Here is a 19,003-nt window from a genome sequence, read left to right on the forward strand (position 1 = left end):
AAGGTCATTATTTCTTTATGGCTGAAAAATATTCCATTGCATGTATACACCACATTTTGCTTATCCATTCATCTGTTGACAAGATACCTGGGTTGTTTCTAAAATAAAATTTTTTCATAAAAATCCCGTAGTAGCATCTCCCTCAGATCAATAAACATATTAAGGTTTGAGGTTTTTAAAAAATATGAAGTATTTAAAATTTTCAAGGCAAAGGGTATTTAATAATGCTAAAATGAACTATAGACACTTTTTAAATATCATGCTGTCATCACCCATTTAGCAGAGGCTAACACAAAAAATAAACACTCTATGTTGGTGCTGCATTGATACCGAAAATAGATCATTTTCTTCTCGTAACTGGTATATTTTTTCCCTTGTATTGAAATAAAAGTAATGAAGATTGAAAGCTGAATTATTAGAAACAAAGAATAGTTTAAAGAAAGGTTTTTACTCAGAAAAAATAGGTAAAGGGTTTCACGTAACGGCCCTAGCACATATTCTAGGGCTAAATAAATATTGCGCAAATCAGTAAAAGCTGTAAGTGTAAAAGCAGAGCAATGAAAGAAATTTTAAATCTTTAGAAAATATCCAAGTACCTAAATTCGAGATTGTGTTTATATATTTTATCCGGGGATTACAAACACTACAGCCTCTCTGGTAGTTGGGCGTTTTCTAGTCCTTGGCCAGTCAGTAGCTTCGCTGCTGAACTAGTTACACAGGGAACATCTGTTTTAAGTATCTATTTCTACTTAGCTCTTAATTGCCTACCTCAAAGTTTTGTAGCCAAGCATTCAAAAGGGCAAACAATTACTTCCAATTATGCAAAATTATTTTTTAAATCTTATTTCTACAGCAATAGTACCAAAAAGATCATAAAGGTCATAAAATTTTACCCTTATGGAAGACATTATTAAAAGGAGGTAAAGTAATGCAAAACTGTATCTGTCCTACACTGTTATTCATTATTCAATTTATGTGTGTAGAGGTATATGCAGGACACCCTGGTAGCGCCAGTGGTTAAGTACTAGGGCTGCTAACCAAAAGGTCAGCAGTTCAAATCCACCAGGCGCTCCTTGGAAACTCTATGGAGCAGTTTTACTCTGTCCTATAGGGTCGCTATGAGTCGGCAACAGGTTTGGGTTTTTTTTTGTTGTTGTTGTTGTTAGGTATATGCATGTATGTGTATATGTATATACACACACACATTTCCCACTTGTAGAAGTAAAATTTCTTCAAATCATGTATTAGATTAAGTCTTTTTAAAAGTTGATATGAAACTCCATATATCTACTCCACAATCAAGACATTATAGTATCTCATCACATAATACGGTAACATCTACAGATTGGACAAATATTTTTAAAATATTAATATTCTGTTGAAAGCACTTTCACAAAAAGCCTACTCACCTTCTTGCATCACTTTTTATTGAAAACCCTAGATTAAGGCTGTCATACATCAAAGAACATAACTAGGTATGTTAAAATGAAACAAAAATAGAGCAGCAAAAAGGAAATATCTCTCTCTCACACACACACACACCAATATACCCTCAAAGTCCACGTCTATCAACAGAAATTTTGGAATATCTTCCCATCACAACCTTTCCTCTACCATGGAAGCCCACCGTTTCCCCCTAGGAAAGTAAGACCGCAAAAGTTAAAGTTTTAGAATTATTGTGGCAAGATCCAGACGATACAGGTACTAGTAGAAACCCCACAAAAATTATGTCAAGCATATTAATTTCTAAGGCAATGAAGTTTTTTTTTAAATGGTGGAAGAAAATTTAACAAGTGAACTCATCATTCAGAATCACTAACTTCTAATGGAGAATGGGCATATTCTTATTTCCAGCCAATTTATACTCAGAAAATTAAGGACTGTAAAGGCAGGACTCACTGCCTATTTGTCATACCCCATGGCGGCTTGTGTTGATGCTGTGATGCTGGAAACTACGCCACCAGTATTTCAAATACCAGCGGGGTCACCCATAATGGACAGATTTCAGCAGAGCTTCCAGCCTAAGACAGACTAGGAAGAAGGGCCTAGTGATCTGCTTCCAAAAATTAGCCAATCTGAAAACTCTATGAATACCATCCAATATTGTGCTGCAAGATGAGCCACCTAGGTTGGAAGGCACTCAAAATATACAGTGGACGCAACAATGGGCTCAAGAATACTCACGGTCATGAAAATGGCACAGGACCAGGCAACATTTCCTTCTGTTGTACATGGGGTTGCCAGGAGTCAGAGCTGACTCAGTGGCAACTAACAACAACAAAAGCGGGACACTTTCTTGCTTTTCCTTCTCAATCTATGAATTAAATGAAACAGACTAAATTGGTTGCATAAGATTTTCAGTATTGTTCTGAAAAATGTTTGATGACTATCGAAATACTATTATGGATTATTGGGATAATTAAACATTTTAAATACAAATAATTGATGAAACACATCCTTGAAGATACACCCAGAATTCATATTCATTTTAATTAACTAAATAATAAAATCCTGTTTATGTCTGCATAACATAGAAGCATAGGAAAATAGTATGCATCTATTCCCTAGCACCCTCGTAAACTGGGTATGGCTGACCTCCCTAACAGGCGTCTGTTTTAGTGCTTTATGAAGCAAACATTTATATAATGCTTAAAAATTCACAAAGCACCTTCCCATATACCATTATTTTCAAAGCTAAAATAACCCAGTGAATGGAGAATATTCAAGTCAAAAAGGTAAGGAACTTGAACTTCCAGTCCAGTCAAATGGTGCTGATCTGTATTTCCCTGCTCCTCCTCACTAAGCGTTAACTATAAACCATGGAAATAACACAACAAACAACCAAAGGAGAACTCTGAAAGGTGCTTAACTAGTCACACACAGAACATCCATTTTAAATATTTATTTTATAAGAAGGCGAACTGGTTTAGGACCCCAGACTGGAGAAACCACCCAGCATCAGAGCGTTTACGTTTCCACACCCATCAGAAGAAGGCCACTCAGGCCTGGCATCTCCTGACCACCAACCTAGCAACAGAAGCCCAGAAAAACATATTCCTTCCAGGGGTCAAATAGGAGTCCCTCTGGCAGCATCAAACAAGGGGAATCAACTGGAAGCCCCACCAGCAATAAGGGCCAGGGGAAACACTCTCCTTACTCTCTTGCTTGAGACTTTCCTTTTCCATCAAGAGATACCAAAGCAAGTGGGCAGACTTGCTAAGAGGAACTTGGCCACAGCAAACAGCTCAATTTGGAAACTCTTAATTCCCAAAAGCCAAGACTCTAATCCTCAGACTAGCTGGCTGGGGCTTTGGGAGTGGGAAACCAGTAGGGGTTCCAGGACACCTGAAAGCCCAGCCTGGGGAAACCCAGCAGCATCATTAACATCAGATAAATCAAGGAGATGAAAATAACACTGCAAAGGCTCTGAAAATCAAACCACCATTGGAATCAGCCCACAAAACGGGCCAAGATTCACTGCTAAACCAAAACAGAGTGACTGCCTGCTAAAATAAAAGATTTAAGTAGGACTCAAAGTCTGCTAACATAATAAAATATCCACAATACAACAGAAAATTGTCCAAGAAAATCACAACATGAATGAGAAAAGACAATTAACTAAGGTAAACAGAGAGATGAAGATGTTGCAATTATTTGACAAGGATTTTAAAGCAGCTATCAAGGGTCGCTATGAGTTGGAACAGATTCGACAGCAATGATTTTTCTGGTTATCACGAAAATGTTCCAACAATCAATTACAAATTCTCCTGAATCCAAAAACAGAAAACCTCAGCAAAGAAACAGCAGTTATAAAAAAGAAGCAAAAGGAACTTATAAGACTAAAAAATACAATATCAGAAATAAAATTTTATAAATTTGCTAAATGGGCTCAATAAAGATTGGAGATGACAAAGAACCAATGAATTTGAGGACAGAAAAATAGAACTGACTCAATCTGAACAACAAAGAAAATGCAGACTGAAAAAAATACTAAGTCTTAGGTACCTGTGGGGCAATAACAAAAGATCCAGGAAAAAGAGTGGGGCTAAAAAATGTATTTGATGAAATAAAGGCTAAAAACTTCCCAAATTTAGCAAATAAAACAAACTTACAGATCCAAAAAGCTGAGTGAACCTCAAACAGGACAAACCCAAACAACTCTACAAAAAGATACATGATAGTTAAACTTTAAAAACCTAAAGACAACAATAAAAAATAATAATCAAAGTAAAAAAGCAACTAAAGACAAAGAAAAGGTCTTGAAAGTGGCCAGACAGAGATGAAGCATTGCCTACAGGAGAACACTAATTTGAATGACAGTAGAATTCCAATCTGGAGCCACTGAGGCCAAAAGAAGTGGCACAGTATTTTTCAAATACTGAAGAAATGTAAGTGCCAACTAAGAATTCTATACCCACTTAAACTACCCTTCAGAAATAAAGAAGAAATAAAAACACTGTGAAAAGAAGAAAAACTAAATAAACACGATGCCTGCAGACCTACCCTTGATGACTAGTAAAAGGAAATTTTCCAAACAGAAAGGAAACAATAAAAGAAAATCCTAGAAAATCAGGAAAGAAGGAACAACAGAAATATAGGTACATACAACAGACTATTTTTTTCATCATTAGTTTTATAAATTATATTTGACAACTGAAACAAAAATTGTAACATCATCTAATACTCAAAACAATTATACTTAAAACTTAACAGATAAAGAGACCTAAATGGAAGTGAGATGTCCACCCTTCTGTCAAAGTGGTAAAATGCTGATACAGTGGGCTGTTAAAAGCCACATATGCATATTGTAATACCCAGAACAACCACTACAAAAACTCTACCAAGAGACAGACTCAAAAACTCTGTAACTGAAGACAGAATCCTAAAATATGTTCAAGTAACTTGCATGAAGGCAAGAGAAGGAAAACTAGAGGAAATAAACAGAAAACAAATAATAAAATGGCAGGCTGAAGAGCGAACATATCAATAAGACTCTAAATGCAAATGGTCTAAATAAACCAATCAAAAGACACACTGACAGAATGGATTTAAAAAACATGACCCAACAATATGCTGCTTACAATAAACTTCAAACTCAACAACATAGGTAAGTGGAAAGTAAAATGATGGAAAAGTTGCAACAATTGGAAAAAGAAGAAAAGCGGAAATAACTATATTAATAACAATCAACCAATAGGGCTTAAATGATATACATAGAATACAGAACCAACAAGAGCAGAACATGTATTTTTTCCAAGTGCTCATGGAACATTTTCTAAGACAGACCATATCCTGGGTCATAAAACAAACATCAACAATTTTAAAATTTGAAATCACACAGACTAAAAACCAGTAACAGAAAGACAACAGAAAAATCTCTAAACACATGAAAATAAAACACACTTCTGAATAATCCATGGACCAAAGACGTCTCAAAGAAAAATTTTTTAAAACACATAGAAAATGAAAATGAAGACAGCACATAAAAATACGTAGGATGGTGCTAAAGTAATACTTAGAGGAAAATTCAGAGCACAAAATGCTCACATTAGGAATGAGAAAAGATCTCCAGTCAATAATCTAAGTGCCCACTTCAAGAAACTAGAAAAAGAACAAAATGAAACCAGAGCAAGCAGAAGAATGACAATAAAGATAAAAATAGGAATCAGGAAATAAAGATAAAAATAGGAAAACAATAGAGAATATCAATTAAAAATTGAATGAAACAAAAAATATACCAGATTTTAGCTTGTATAACAAAAATAAAAAGACAAGAAACAAATTATCAGTATCAGGGATGAAGTAGTAGATATCACTAAAGATTCTGCAGCAATTCAAAAAATAATTTTAGAAGAAAAGGTAGGAGTAATGCTTCAGGACCTAGTTTTTAACAATGAATTCTTAGACTGACACCAAAAGCATAAGCAACAGAAGACAAAATAGATAAACTGACCTTCATCAAAATTAAAAACATATGTGTACCCAAGGACTTTATCAACAAAGGGAAGAGACAAAAGACTGGGAGAAAATTTGGGAGACTAATATATCTGATAAGGGTTTAATATTCAGAACGTATAAAGAACTCATACAAAAAAAAAAAAAAAACTCAACCAAAAAGTGGGCAAAAGATTTGAATAGACATTTCACCAAAGAAGAAATACAAATGGCCAACAAGCACATGAAATGATTCTCAACGTCATTAGTCACTAAGGAAATGCAAATCAAAACCACAATGAGATATTACTCTAACCCCATTAGGAAAGCTATGATCAAAAAAAAAAAAGAAAACAGTAAGTGTTGTAGGGAAACCCTGGTGGCATAGTGGTTAAGTGCTACGCAAGGGGCGGCAGTTCGAATCTGCCAGGCGCTCCTTGGAAACTCTATGGGGCAGTTCTACTCTGTCCTATAGGGTCGCTATGAGTTGGAATCGACTCGACGGCACTGGGTTTTTTGGTTAAGTGTCCTAGAGGATACAGAAAATTTGGAACCCTCATCCGTTGCTGGTGAAATTTAAAATGGTACAGCCACTGTGAAAACAGTTTATCAGTTCCTCAAAAAATTACCATACAATCCAGCAATTCTATGTATGTACCCAAAAGAATGGAAAGGAAAGATGCAAACAAATACTTGTACCAAATGTTCACTGCAGCACTATTCACAATAGCTAAAAGGTAGTAAAAGCCTAAATGCCCGTCAACAGCTGAATAAATATAAAAAGTGGTACATATATACTATAGTATGTTACTTAGCCATAAAGAGAAATGAATACATGCTACATGAACCTTGAAAACATGCTGAGTGAAATAAGTCACAAAAGGACAAATACTGTAGGATCTCATTTATATAAAATATTTTAGAACAGGCCAGTGTATAGAGACCAAAGTTTATTAGTGGTTACCAGGGACAAGAGGGAGGGAGGGGCAAAGGAGGACTCATTGCTTAGGGAACAATGAGCCTCTGTTTAGGGTGATGGAAACACATGGAAATTGAAATTGGTGATGATTAAACAATATGATGAATGTAATTAATGTCACTAAATTGTACCTATAAAAAATGTTGTAATGGTAAATGTTTTGTTACACATGTATTTACCACATTTAAAAAAGAGTGAAAAGAAACACCAACTAGAGTTAATAAATAAGTTCAGCAATGTTGCGTACTACAAAATCAATGTACAAAATGTTCATTTCTTACACAATGAACCCAAAAATGAAATTAAGAAAATAATTCCATTTATAAAAGCATCAAAAAGAATAAGATACTTAGGAATAAATTTAACAAAAGAGGTATAATACTTGTACACTGAAAACTACAAAATACCACTGAAAGAAGGCCTAGGGTCGCTAAGAGTCGTAATCAATTCCACAGCAACGGGTGTTTTTTTGTTTTGTTTTGTTTTTTTAATATAAATGGAGGAGGAACCCTGATGTCGCAGTGGTTAAGAGCTTGGCTGCTAACCAAAAGGTTGGCAGTTCAAACCTACCAGCAGCTCCATGGGAGAGAGATGTGGCAACCTGCTTCCGTAAAGATTACAGCCTTGGAAATTCTATGGGGCAGTTCTACTTGGTCTATAGGGTTGCTGTGAGTTGGAATCAACTCGACGGCAACGGATATATAAATGGAAAGACATCCAGTGTTCATGGACTGGAAGACTTAATGTTGTTAAAATGACAATAATCCCCTAAATTTATCTACAGATTCAACATAATCCATATAAAAATGCCAGCTGCCTTTGTAGAAATTGACAAGGTGATCCTAAAATTCATATGGAACTGCTAGGGATCCAGAATACTCAAAACAATCTTGAAAGAACAAAGTTGAAGGATGCACACTGCCCAGCTGCAAAATTTACTACAAAGCTACAGAAGTCTGGACAACATAGTACTGGCATAAGGATGTTGTCGTTAGTTGCTGTCCAGTCAATCCCAGCTCACGGTGGCTCCATGTATGCAGAGTAGAACGGCTTCACAGGGTTTTCAAGGCTGTGGCCTTTTGGAAGCAGACTGGCAGGCCTGTCTTCCAGGGTGCCTCTGGGTGGGTTCGAACAGCCAGCCTTCCAGCTAGGGCTGGAGCACTTAACCTTTTGCAACATACAGATCAAGGAACAGAACTGAGAGTCCAGAAATAAACCATTACATTTACAGCCAAATGTTTTTTTTACAAGGGTGACAAGATAATGCAATGAAGAAAAAAAAGTCTTTTTAACAAATAGTGCTGACAACTGGATACCCACCTGCACAAGAATAAAGCTATACCCCTACCTCACACCACATAAAGAAATTAACTCTAAAAAGATCAAAGACGTAAAAGAGCGAAGAAAATGCAGACATAAATCTTTATGACCTTGGATACGGCAAAGCCTTCGGAAACCCTGGTGGTATAGTGATTAAGGGCTACAGCTGCTAACCAAAAGCCTGGCAGTTCAAAGCTGCCAGGCACTCCTTGGAAACCCTGTGGGGCAGTTCTAGGGCTGCTATGAGTCAGAACTGACTCGACAGCAATGGGTTTGGTTTTGGTCTGAGACTAAATGCACAAACAAGAAAAAAAAAAAAAGACGTTTGACTTCATCAAAATTAAAAACTTTTGTGCTTCAAAGGACAGCATCAAGAAAGCGAAAACAATCCAAAGAATGGGAGAAAGTATTCACAGATCCTATTTCTCTTAAGGGACTGGTTTCAAGAATATACAAATAACTTTTACAACTCAATAATAAAGTGACTAATAACCCAATTTAAAAATTGGCATAGGATCTGAATAGACATTTCTCCAAAGAAGATATGCAAATGGCCAATAAGCACATGAAAAAATGCTCCACACGCCGTTAGTCATCAGGGAAATACAAATCAAAACCACATGACACTCCCGGAGGTCACCTTTCAGCCAAATAACAGATTGGCCTATAAAATAAACAATAACACCCTTGAAGAATGTGCTCCTAAAAACAATCAACTCTACAAGCGAGACCAAACAGGCCACATTTGCCCAAAAGCAAAGATGAGAAGGCAAGAAGGGGCAGGGAAACTGGAAGAGTGCAAACACGGAAGACAGGGTGCAAATGGGGAGAGTGCTGACACATTGCAGGGATAGCAACCAATGTCATGGAACAATCTGTGTACGAATTGTTGAATGGGACACTAATTTGCTGTGTGCACATTCACCTAAAACACAATAAAATGTTCCAAAAAAAAAAAAAAGCCCACAAGATACCACTTTACACCCACTAAGACAGCAAGGATCAAGACAGACAATACCAAGTGCTGGTGAGAATGAGGAGAAATGGGAACCCTCATACACTGATGGTGGGGGAAAAAAACAAAAGTCCAACAACTGATGAATGGATAAACAAAATATGAAAGGTCTGTATAAAGGAAATATTCAGCCATAAAAAGGAATGAAGTACTGATATAAGCTACAATACGTATGACCCTTGAAAGCATTATCCTAAGTAAAAGAAACCAGTCATAAAATGGCACATATATCCCATTTTTAGGAAATGTCCAGAATTGGCAAACCCAGAGAGACAGAAAGTTTATTAATGGTCACCAGCAGCTGGAAGGAGGGAGGAATGGGAAGTGATGGCTAATGGATATAAAGCTTCTTTTAGTGGTGATTAAAATGTTATAAAATTGGTTATGGTGATGGCTACAGAACTCTGCGAACATGCTAAAAATCACTAAACTATACACTTTAAATGGGTGAACTGTATGGTATGTGAGTTATATCACATTGAAATTGTTTACGAAAAACTATATGGTACCTAGAAACCCTGGTGGCGTAGTGGTTACGAGCCACAGCTTGCTAACCAAAGGGTCAGCAGTTCAAATCTACCAGGCGCTCCTTGAAATCCCTATGGGGGCAGTTCTACTCTGTCCTACAGGGTCGCTGTGAGTCAGAATCAACTCGACAGCAATGGGTTTGGTTTTCTTTGTTGTTGTTTATATGGTACCTGGAAATTTGCTTCAAAATAATATGGAAGATCTAAGCCTCTACACAGTAGAGAGTTACTGGGTAGTGCAAATGGTTAACATGCTCAGCTACTAACTATAAAGGTTGGAGGTTCAAGTCCATGTAGAAGTGCCTCAGAAGAAAGGACAGGCAATCTACTTACAAAAAACCAACCATTAAAAACACTACGGAGCACAGTTCTACTCTGACACACGTGGGGTCACCAAGACTCAGAACTGACTTGATGGCAACTGGGTTTTTTCTAATACAGTAAAGATATCAATTCTCCTCAAGTTGAACGACAGGTTTAATTACTATTAAAATCTCAACAAGATGTTTTTGTAGCTTTAGACAAGCTCATTCTAAAATTTATACAGAAAGGCAAAGGAACTAGAACAGCTAAAAGAATCTTGACAAAGAAGAATGAAGTGGGTAATAATCAAGACAGTATGGTACTGGCAGAGGGACAGATAAACAAAAGCAATGGAACAGAACAGAGAACCCAAAAACAGACCACCACAAGTATGCCAAACTGATTTTGCCTTCAAACATTGCAGATATTACTACATTGTACTCTTCCATCAATTCCTCTCCACCCACTTCTCTTAAACTGACTCCAACCAGGCTTTTATACTCTTTTCTCCACTGGCTTGCTACTAATGACGTGCAACTTGTTTAATATAATTGGCAATTAAAAAAAAAAATTATTGTAGTAAAACACATGTAACATACAATTTACCATTCTAACCATTTTTAAGTATACAACTCAGTGGCATGAATTATATTCACAATATTATGCAATCATCATCACTATTTATTTCCAAAACTTTACATTACCCCAAAAAGAACCTCTACTTATGAAGCTGTAACTCTCCCTTTCTCCCTGCCCCAACACCTGGTAACCACTGACCTACATTCTGTCTCTATGTATTTGCCTATTCCAGATATTTCAAACAATATTTTTCTTTTTTTTGTCTGACTTATTTCACTTAGCGTAACGTTTTCAGGGTTCATCCATTTCGCAGAGTGTATCAGAACTTCATTTCTCTTTACGGTTGAATAATATTCCATGTACAGATACACTTTTGTTTACACACTCATCGGCTAATGGACACTAGAGTTGTTTTCCACCTTTTAGCTCTTGTGAATAATGCTGAAGTGAACACTGGGGTACAAGCACCTGACTCTCAGCTTTCAGGTCTTTAGGGTATATACTCAGGAATGGAACTGCTGGGCCGTAGGATCAGTCTATGTTTAACTTTTTGAGGAGCCACCAAGCTATTTTCCACAGTGGCTATACCATTTTACATTCCCACCAGCAATGGATGAGGGTTCCAATTTCTCTACATCCTCATGAACGCTTGTCTTCCATTCTTCTGATAACAGACACCCTGCTATGAAGGGGTATCTCATGGTTTTCTATCTCCCTAGTGACCAATGAAGGAGCCCTGGTGGCGCAGTGGTAAAGCGCTTGGCTGCTAACTGAAAGGTCGGTGGTTCAAACCCACCAGCTGCTCTGCAGGAAAAAGACGTGGCAGTAAATCTGCTTCCGTAAAGATTTAAGGCCTTGGAAACCCTACGGGGCAGTTCTACTCTGTCCTGTAGGGTCACTATGAGTTGGAATCAACTCGATGGCAGTGGTTTGGCTTGGGAATGACCAGTGACTGCTGAGCGTCTTTTCATGTGCTTATTAGCATTTGTATACCTTCTTTAGAGAAATGTCTATTTAAGTCCTTTGCCCATTTTTTAAACTGGATTATCTTTTTGTTTTTGTCAACTGATTTTTGACAAAGGGACAAAAACAACTCCATAGAAGAACAACAGTGTTTTTTAGCAAACAGTGTGGGAGCAACTGGACACCCATAGGCAAAAAAAATGAATCTTAAACTAAACCTCACAACCATACACAAAAATTAATCCAAAATGGATGATGAGTTTAAATGTAAAACTAAAAACCATTAAAGAGACTGAAAACATAAGCTACAAACTGAGAGTCAATGCTTGTAAACCACGCATCTGACAAAGTCTTATATCTAGACTGTGTAAAGAACTCTCAGGACTCAACAGTTAAAAAAAAAATTATTCTGATTAGGAAAATGAGCAAAAACCATAAGGAGAGATTTCCCCCAAGAAGAGATACAGATGGCAAATAAGCACATGAAAAGACATTCAAGACCATTTGTCATGAAGCAACCACAAGTTAAAACTACAATGAGATGTCACTACACACCGATTAAAACCCAAAAACCAAACCCAGTGTCGTCGAGTTGATTACGATTCATAGCAACCCTATGTTAAAACTGCTAAAATTAAAAAAAATGACAGTACCAAATGCTGGTAAGGATGCAGAGAAACTATCTCTCACACACTGCTGGTGAGAAGGTAAGATGGCGCTGCCACCCCGGAAAATCGTTTCAAAGTTTCTTATAAAACTAAACGTGCAGGGCCGTGGACAACCTGCGAACTCAGAACCGAAGCCACTCCCAAGGCCCATTTTTCAGCCGAAGATTAGACAGGCATATAAAACAAACACATGTGAGAACGCGGTTCTTCCTTCAAATATATGAGACCAAATGGGCAACTCCTATGCAAAAGCAAGACAAGAAGGCTGGAAGGGACAGAAAAACTGGACGAATGGATACGGGGAATCTGGGATGGAAAGGGGGAGAGTGCTGACACATTGTGGGGATTGTAACCAAAGTTACAAAACAATTTGTGTATAAATTGCTGAATGGGAAATTAATTTGCGCTCTAAACTTTCACCTAAAGCACAATAAAAATAAATGTGCACCTGCCATAGAGCCTAGCAATTGTACTCTTGGGCATCCATCCCAGGGAAAAGAAAACTTACATTTACAAAAAAATCCCGTATGTGAATGTTCATAGCAGCTTGAGTCGTAATAGCAAAATACTGGAAACAACCCCATATGACCTCTAATGGGTTAAACAAGTCTGGTTACACACTGTATTTATATATACCATTCTTGCAACAACAAAACTATAGAGATGGAGAACAGATCAGTGGTTGCCAGAGGACAGGGTGTGGGGTCAGGGCACAAATACAAAAGGGAAGAAGAGGTAGCTCCTTGGTAGTGATGGAACAGTCCCATATCTTTACAGTGGTGGTGTTTACATAAATTTACACACAGGACAAAACTAGACAGAACCATATACATATACGAATGCAAGTTTTAAAAAAGGGTGAAAACTCAGTAAGTTCTGTACTCCAATTAATACTAATGTTGTATTGCCAATTACCTACCTTTGATGTCTTACTACAGCTTTCCCCCACTGGGGGAAGCTGGGTGAATGATGAATGATACACAGGACTTGTACTGTTTTTGCAACTTTGAGTCTATAACTAACTTCAAAATAAAAAGTTTAAAAAAAAAAAAAGGGGAGAAAGTGGGTAGAGGTACAGATGAAACAGGACTGGCAATTAATTGCTAACTGTTGAACCTAGGCCATGAGTACACAGAGGTTCATAATAGTATTCCATCTATTTTTTATCTATTTGAATGTTCCCATAATAAAAGATTAATTAAAAAACAAGAAAGCGACACATAAAAATATTAACAGCAGTTTCTTTAGTTGGTGGTTTTAATTTCCTTTTTGCTAATATGCATCTTTAAAATGTTTCTATAAAATAAACATGTTCCTTATATAAAACAATTTTTAAAGAAATTTTTGGTTACAGGGTCTTTTGTCCTCATCTACTCATTTAAAAAACAAAGTGATGCTACAGAAACCTTAAAAACATAAAAAGAAGCCCATTGACACTGCTTCCTCTGATAATATACTGCTTAAGGACTTCGAAAACATTTCATCTAAATAAATACCAATGTATATTTCACCTGCAAGCTCAAAAATCCAGCCACTGAAAAAATTATGGCCCACAGTACTACTCTGCGGCGCGTGGGGTATCCATGAGCGGGAAGCACCTCGCTGGCAACCGGTACTGGCGGTTCTCCGTTGCGGGGGGAGGGCTGTCCTGTACACTGCAGGCCGTTTGCACCTACCCACCCACTGGATGCCAGCAAACCCTGCAGCACTGCAACCAAAAATGTCTCCAGATTACCAAAATCATGCCTGGATGAGAACCACCTTATCAGATTAAAAACTCCCATGGGTTCTTTGGAGCTGGGGAGGAGGAAGAAAGGTGGTTTTGGTCTTTGTGATGGAGAAGGAAAGGCAAAGAAAGGTGAGGAATATTTTATAACAAGCAAAAAGGTTCAACTGCAACTCACACACCACAAAAAGGAAAGGTACCCTTTTGTATGAGGTCTACTGAAAAACATTTTAACCAAATACTGCTGTGTGTGGCCAGCACAGTAATGATGAGAGTAACAGTACAGAAAATTGATGGGAAAATCCACAGCATCATTACCTTGTTAATAAGTATCTTCAATAAAATAAGGTCCTAAAGATTTTCGCAAAGATCAATGAAGTTAAACTAACGTAATTCCCGTTCTCTCCAACATATGTAAGGAGGTTAAACATTCTCAAATTACCTGCTATTCTCTTACCACTGAAAATATCCACATAAAAAACACATCCACTCAATTAGCTATCATAAGCATCTGTTTTAATCAAGTGTAAATGTGCTACAAATGCCATTAAAAAGTAACATTTTCAGAATCCTCTCCTCCTTTCTATTTGCAAAGGAAGACCAAAACATCCAGCCTGGAGAAGCTATGGTTTAAACATTACAACAGAAAATTAAACATTCACACATTCTTTTTCTGGCTGATTATAAAATCAACTCAGCCATATTTTCCACCAAACAGACAAATACCCAGTTTCCTTAGTCTATTCTTGGACAGGTCACCAGACTGGGAGTAAGAGACCGATAGTCTATTCCCAGCCGCAAAACAGACTTGTAATCTTAAACAAATTATTCACTCAGGTTAAGGTTCTACACCGGTATCATGCTGACAATACTGAAAATCTGCCCAGAAACAGGCTGGGAGAAACCCGGGACCTCCTCCTGCACCCAGAGGACAAATGGCAGCGTATTTTTAGATTTATAAAATTTATAAAATCTACAACGCTGAATAGGGTTTTATTTATAGCAACATTTTAACATACTTGAGATTTCGAAACTTTACCATTGCCATCTATAAATAAGAAACGGTCCTTGTTTAATCACACCATGCCCAAGTTTGCAAAATTCTATATGCCAAGTAAACAAAGATAATTATTATGTAAACCAAAACAAAAAAGCTCTTTTAAATTCAAGCTATTGGTTAAGGTTCAACTTTTGCATTTCCTAACTCTAGCTTCTTTCCTGGCACTGTAAAAACGGGCTTTGCAAAGTCTGGAGAGTCAAAGTTTGCCCCATAGCCTAATTTTGGAAAGGCCTTAAGATTGTCCTCTCCACTAAACACGCAGGTTTTACTAGCGCAACCAATGTAAGAATACAGGCATGTATTTTTTTACTCTCGATGCCAAGTAAAACAATACCCAGTAAACCAAGCTACCCGTCTGACCTTTTCGCACACCATAAACCTGAACATGATGCAGTCCAACGGTAGTTTGAAAAAACAGGGTTAAGAGGAAAAGTGTGCGTGGGGGTTGTCAGTTAACGTGCGGCGGCCCCGCTGTCAGGCAGACACTTGTCAGCCGCCGAGGACCCACTCACACCGTCTCCCATCTCGCTGGGGCAGAGGCACTGACTGCGCCAGCGGAGCCCGACCCGGAAGTCGCGGTGTCTGGGCCACCCGGCGGCGCGCGGCCCGGGCCCCACCGCCCTCCGAGGCCCCGGCCCCGCCGCCCGCCGAGGCCCCACCGCCCTCCGAGGCCCCGGCCCCGCCGCCCGCCGAGGCCCCGCCGCCCTCCCAGGCCCCGGGCCCGCTTCGCCCGCGCAGCCGCAGGCGCGCCAGCCACTCGGGCAGGAAAAGCCCCAGCTTCTCGGCAGCCCTTCTCTGCACACGGGGGCCACGCGCGCGGGCACACGCACTCACACTCACTCACACAACGAAAGCGAGCCGCGCGGGCGGCGTGCGGGGCTCCGCTCGGGGTGTCCGGGAAGCCCTTCCTCCAGTCCCCGCCGCGCGGCCCGGGCCTGCTCACTCACGGAGCGCTCCCCGGGCGCGCGTGCCTGCGCGCGGATCCCGGCGGCCCGCCCGCCCGCCCGGCTCGGCCGCGCTCCCGGAGGCGGCGGCGGCTCCGGGCCCACCAGCAGCGCGGCTCCGCGCCCTGCTCCGCCCGCAGCCGAGCGGACTGCCGGCAAAATCCCGCCCGCGCGGCTGGTCCGATCCGGCCTGCCTCCGACAGCCCCAACGACCTGAGGGCTCCCTACCTCCCGTCTTTCTTAAGAAATAAAATTATTACGCTTGATTATCTGTATTGAAAAACCGTACAAACCATGGCCCTGTAAGCCCCTTCGCTTCCTGAACCAGTAATCAAAACTACCATCTAACACACCACCCCCACAACACAGTCTTAAAACCTATTTTCGCCAATCAAACGGGCTTCAGCAATCTGTCAGTAACCTCTTCAATCCTTCCTCTTGTCTCTTCACTTCTTCATTTACTTATCTTAGTTTTCCCCTGCCTTCCTGTTTTTAACCTAAGGGCTGCGTTTCTCCCAACGCAGATTGTTTTCTAAACCCTCTTTCCGATTTTACTCTTTTGAACTTTTCTAACAGTACTAAGCTTCCTCATAATCCGTCATATCTCCCACTGAACTTATTCAAAACCTCTCCACGACCTTTATAATTATCAGCTCCTACCAAATCAATGTATAAATGACCTCAAACACTACATTTTTTCTTGTCTATTCCCTCAAAGTTAAGACTTTCCAACTTAACATAGAAATTTGCCCCAAACTGCCCTCAAATTTTGTGAACCTATTTCAGAAAGCCACAATTATCATTGAAAAAACCCATCTCCTAAGTATGCCGCTAGTAACTTCACAATGATCTTTCTAAATATTCTTTACCAAGTCATTTGAGTTGCTCAAAACTCAAGACCTACCATGCCCATTTCCCTAAAGGCTCTAATTATAGAGCCTAATCGAACTAACAAATTCCCTCTATTATTGTGTGTATCTACACATACAGGTGTTTATGTGTAGACAAACACACATACACAAGACCCTGCAGAACACCAACTGTACACTTCATTCTAATCCCTTGAGTATTGGCTCTTCTCAAATTTACAAGGAAAGCTCAACCTTTCCTTGATTTGAGAAGGAAATCTAGATTTTCAGGCATCCTACACCCTGTGAAGTCACTTAAAACATACCTTGTCATTTCTACTCTGACCCCTCCCAACATCTTCCTTAAGGTATCCATCTTTAGTCTAACGCACACAATCCACCCCAATATTCAGAATAAACCATCACTCCCCAAGGTCCAGGTATGCCTGAAGCAGGTCCTAGAAACAATTCTAGGTCAAATGAAATCAGGCAGGGTTGCTGTACGCTGCAACCAAGCTTTGTGAGTTGGGTAGTGACATCCCTGGGCCCTCTTAGACCTTTCAAAGCTCTGGATTTCCGTAGGTCCTTTATTATTAAATTTGGTGTCTGAATAGATGTAGAAGAAAAAAAGAAAAGGGATGACTGCCCCAGGGCTAGATGCTGGAAGTAACCCTAAAGCAAAGCTGCACCAGGATGGAACACCAAAACCATGGACTCTGTCTTGTCATAGTGTTCTCCCTGACACTTCATGTTTCCAACCCGAATGGGCCCTCTCCCTGAACACAGCCCAACACAGCATAAACCGTTCTGGATTCCTGGTTTGAGCAGGGAAATATTCTTTGCTCAGAGGTTGAAAGGGTTAGTCATATGAGGAATATAATGCAAATACCAAGGGTTTGAAGCATACAGCATTGGTTCTTTAACAGTTTAATATGTCATTTGTGACGTTCACAGCAAGACACTGATGGAGAGTCTTATAAAAATCACAGTTAGGTAAACGGTTTAGAGTCCAGCCTTTGATACTGTAAAGGAAAAGTTGATTAAAAAAAAGAGTTTAACAAAAATGAATACATACCATCTCAGAACTAGACACGCAAAAATTTGAGAGCAGATACAAAGTTAAAAGCCAAAGAATAAGGAGCCTGGTACATGTCATAAATATCACCAATGTAGACTACGAAAGCGAGTATATGGAAGAATGATGACCATTTCAAACCCTGAGATTATAATGCTCAAGATGTTAACAATAAAAAGCAAAGCTTCGGTTTTACCTATATTTTGTTTTTGTAATTAGCATGACAGCTCCTTTACAGATGTTCAATAAACAAGAACTACAAATAAGACAAGAATGCACGTTTAGAACTATATATCTGGGAGTCACCTATACAGGTAGTAGGTGAAGCGAGAATACAGATCAAACCAACTTCCTAAAAAGCACTAAGAAAACATGTGTACACTCTGAAACGAGACAGAAAGCAGTTTTCATTATACAGTAGTCCCCAGTTTACGGCGTATCTGAGTTATGACAAACCACACTTACGACTGTCCGTTTTTTTTTTTTGTACATCTTATCCTTAGTCATATGTACTACATATAACGTTTCAGTGCATAACTTGCTGATGTTATTCTCGTGCCAACCCCCAAACCCAAAGATCAAATTTATAAATAGAATGATAATAAAAGGCAACAACAGTGGAAACTTTAAAAAAAATAATGAGGTATTCAACTTACATCAGAACAGAGCCCCATCGTAAGTCAGGGACTACCTATACACAAAACAGAGAAACTATGAAGCCCTAGGACATCTCCTTCCTACCATCTACCTCATTCTCTTCACTTTTTACCAAAGCCTCCTATATACACAAATTATCACAATTTTTTTTCTTTTTTAATTGTGCTTTAAGTGGAAGTTTACAAATCAGGTCAGTCTCTCATACAAAAATTTACATACACCTTGCTATACACTCCTAATTGCTCTCCCTCTGATAGCTAGCACAGTACTTCCCTGCCCTCTCTCTCCTCATGTACATTTGGGTAGTTTCTGGACACCTCTGCCCTCTCATCTCCCCTCCAGACAGGCGATGCCAACATAGTCTCATGTGTCTACGTGATCCAAGAAGCTTGTTCTTCACCAGTC

The 19,003-nt window shown here is 39.1% G+C and overlaps 1 protein-coding gene across 5 annotated transcripts in view; it reads right to left on the minus strand.

Moving 5' to 3' along the window:
- The window catches only part of ZNF148 (zinc finger protein 148), a 155,650-nt gene that overhangs the window by 121,831 nt on the left and 14,816 nt on the right, over positions 1–19,003 (minus strand). Inside the window, exon 1 of one of the 5 annotated variants that reach the window (XM_049878837.1) lies at positions 15,919–16,047. The exons of 3 other annotated variants lie outside the window; for them this stretch is intronic. The gene's annotated coding sequence lies outside the window, so the exon portion shown is untranslated. Of the gene's footprint in view, positions 1–2,184; positions 3,811–15,918; positions 16,048–19,003 lie in introns of those variants that run through there. One more of the 5 variants, XM_049878848.1, reaches the window with a different exon arrangement.

Source organism: Elephas maximus, chromosome 1 (assembly GCF_024166365.1).
Source record: "Elephas maximus indicus isolate mEleMax1 chromosome 1, mEleMax1 primary haplotype, whole genome shotgun sequence".
In the NCBI taxonomy this organism is placed as follows: Eukaryota; Metazoa; Chordata; class Mammalia; order Proboscidea; family Elephantidae; genus Elephas; species Elephas maximus.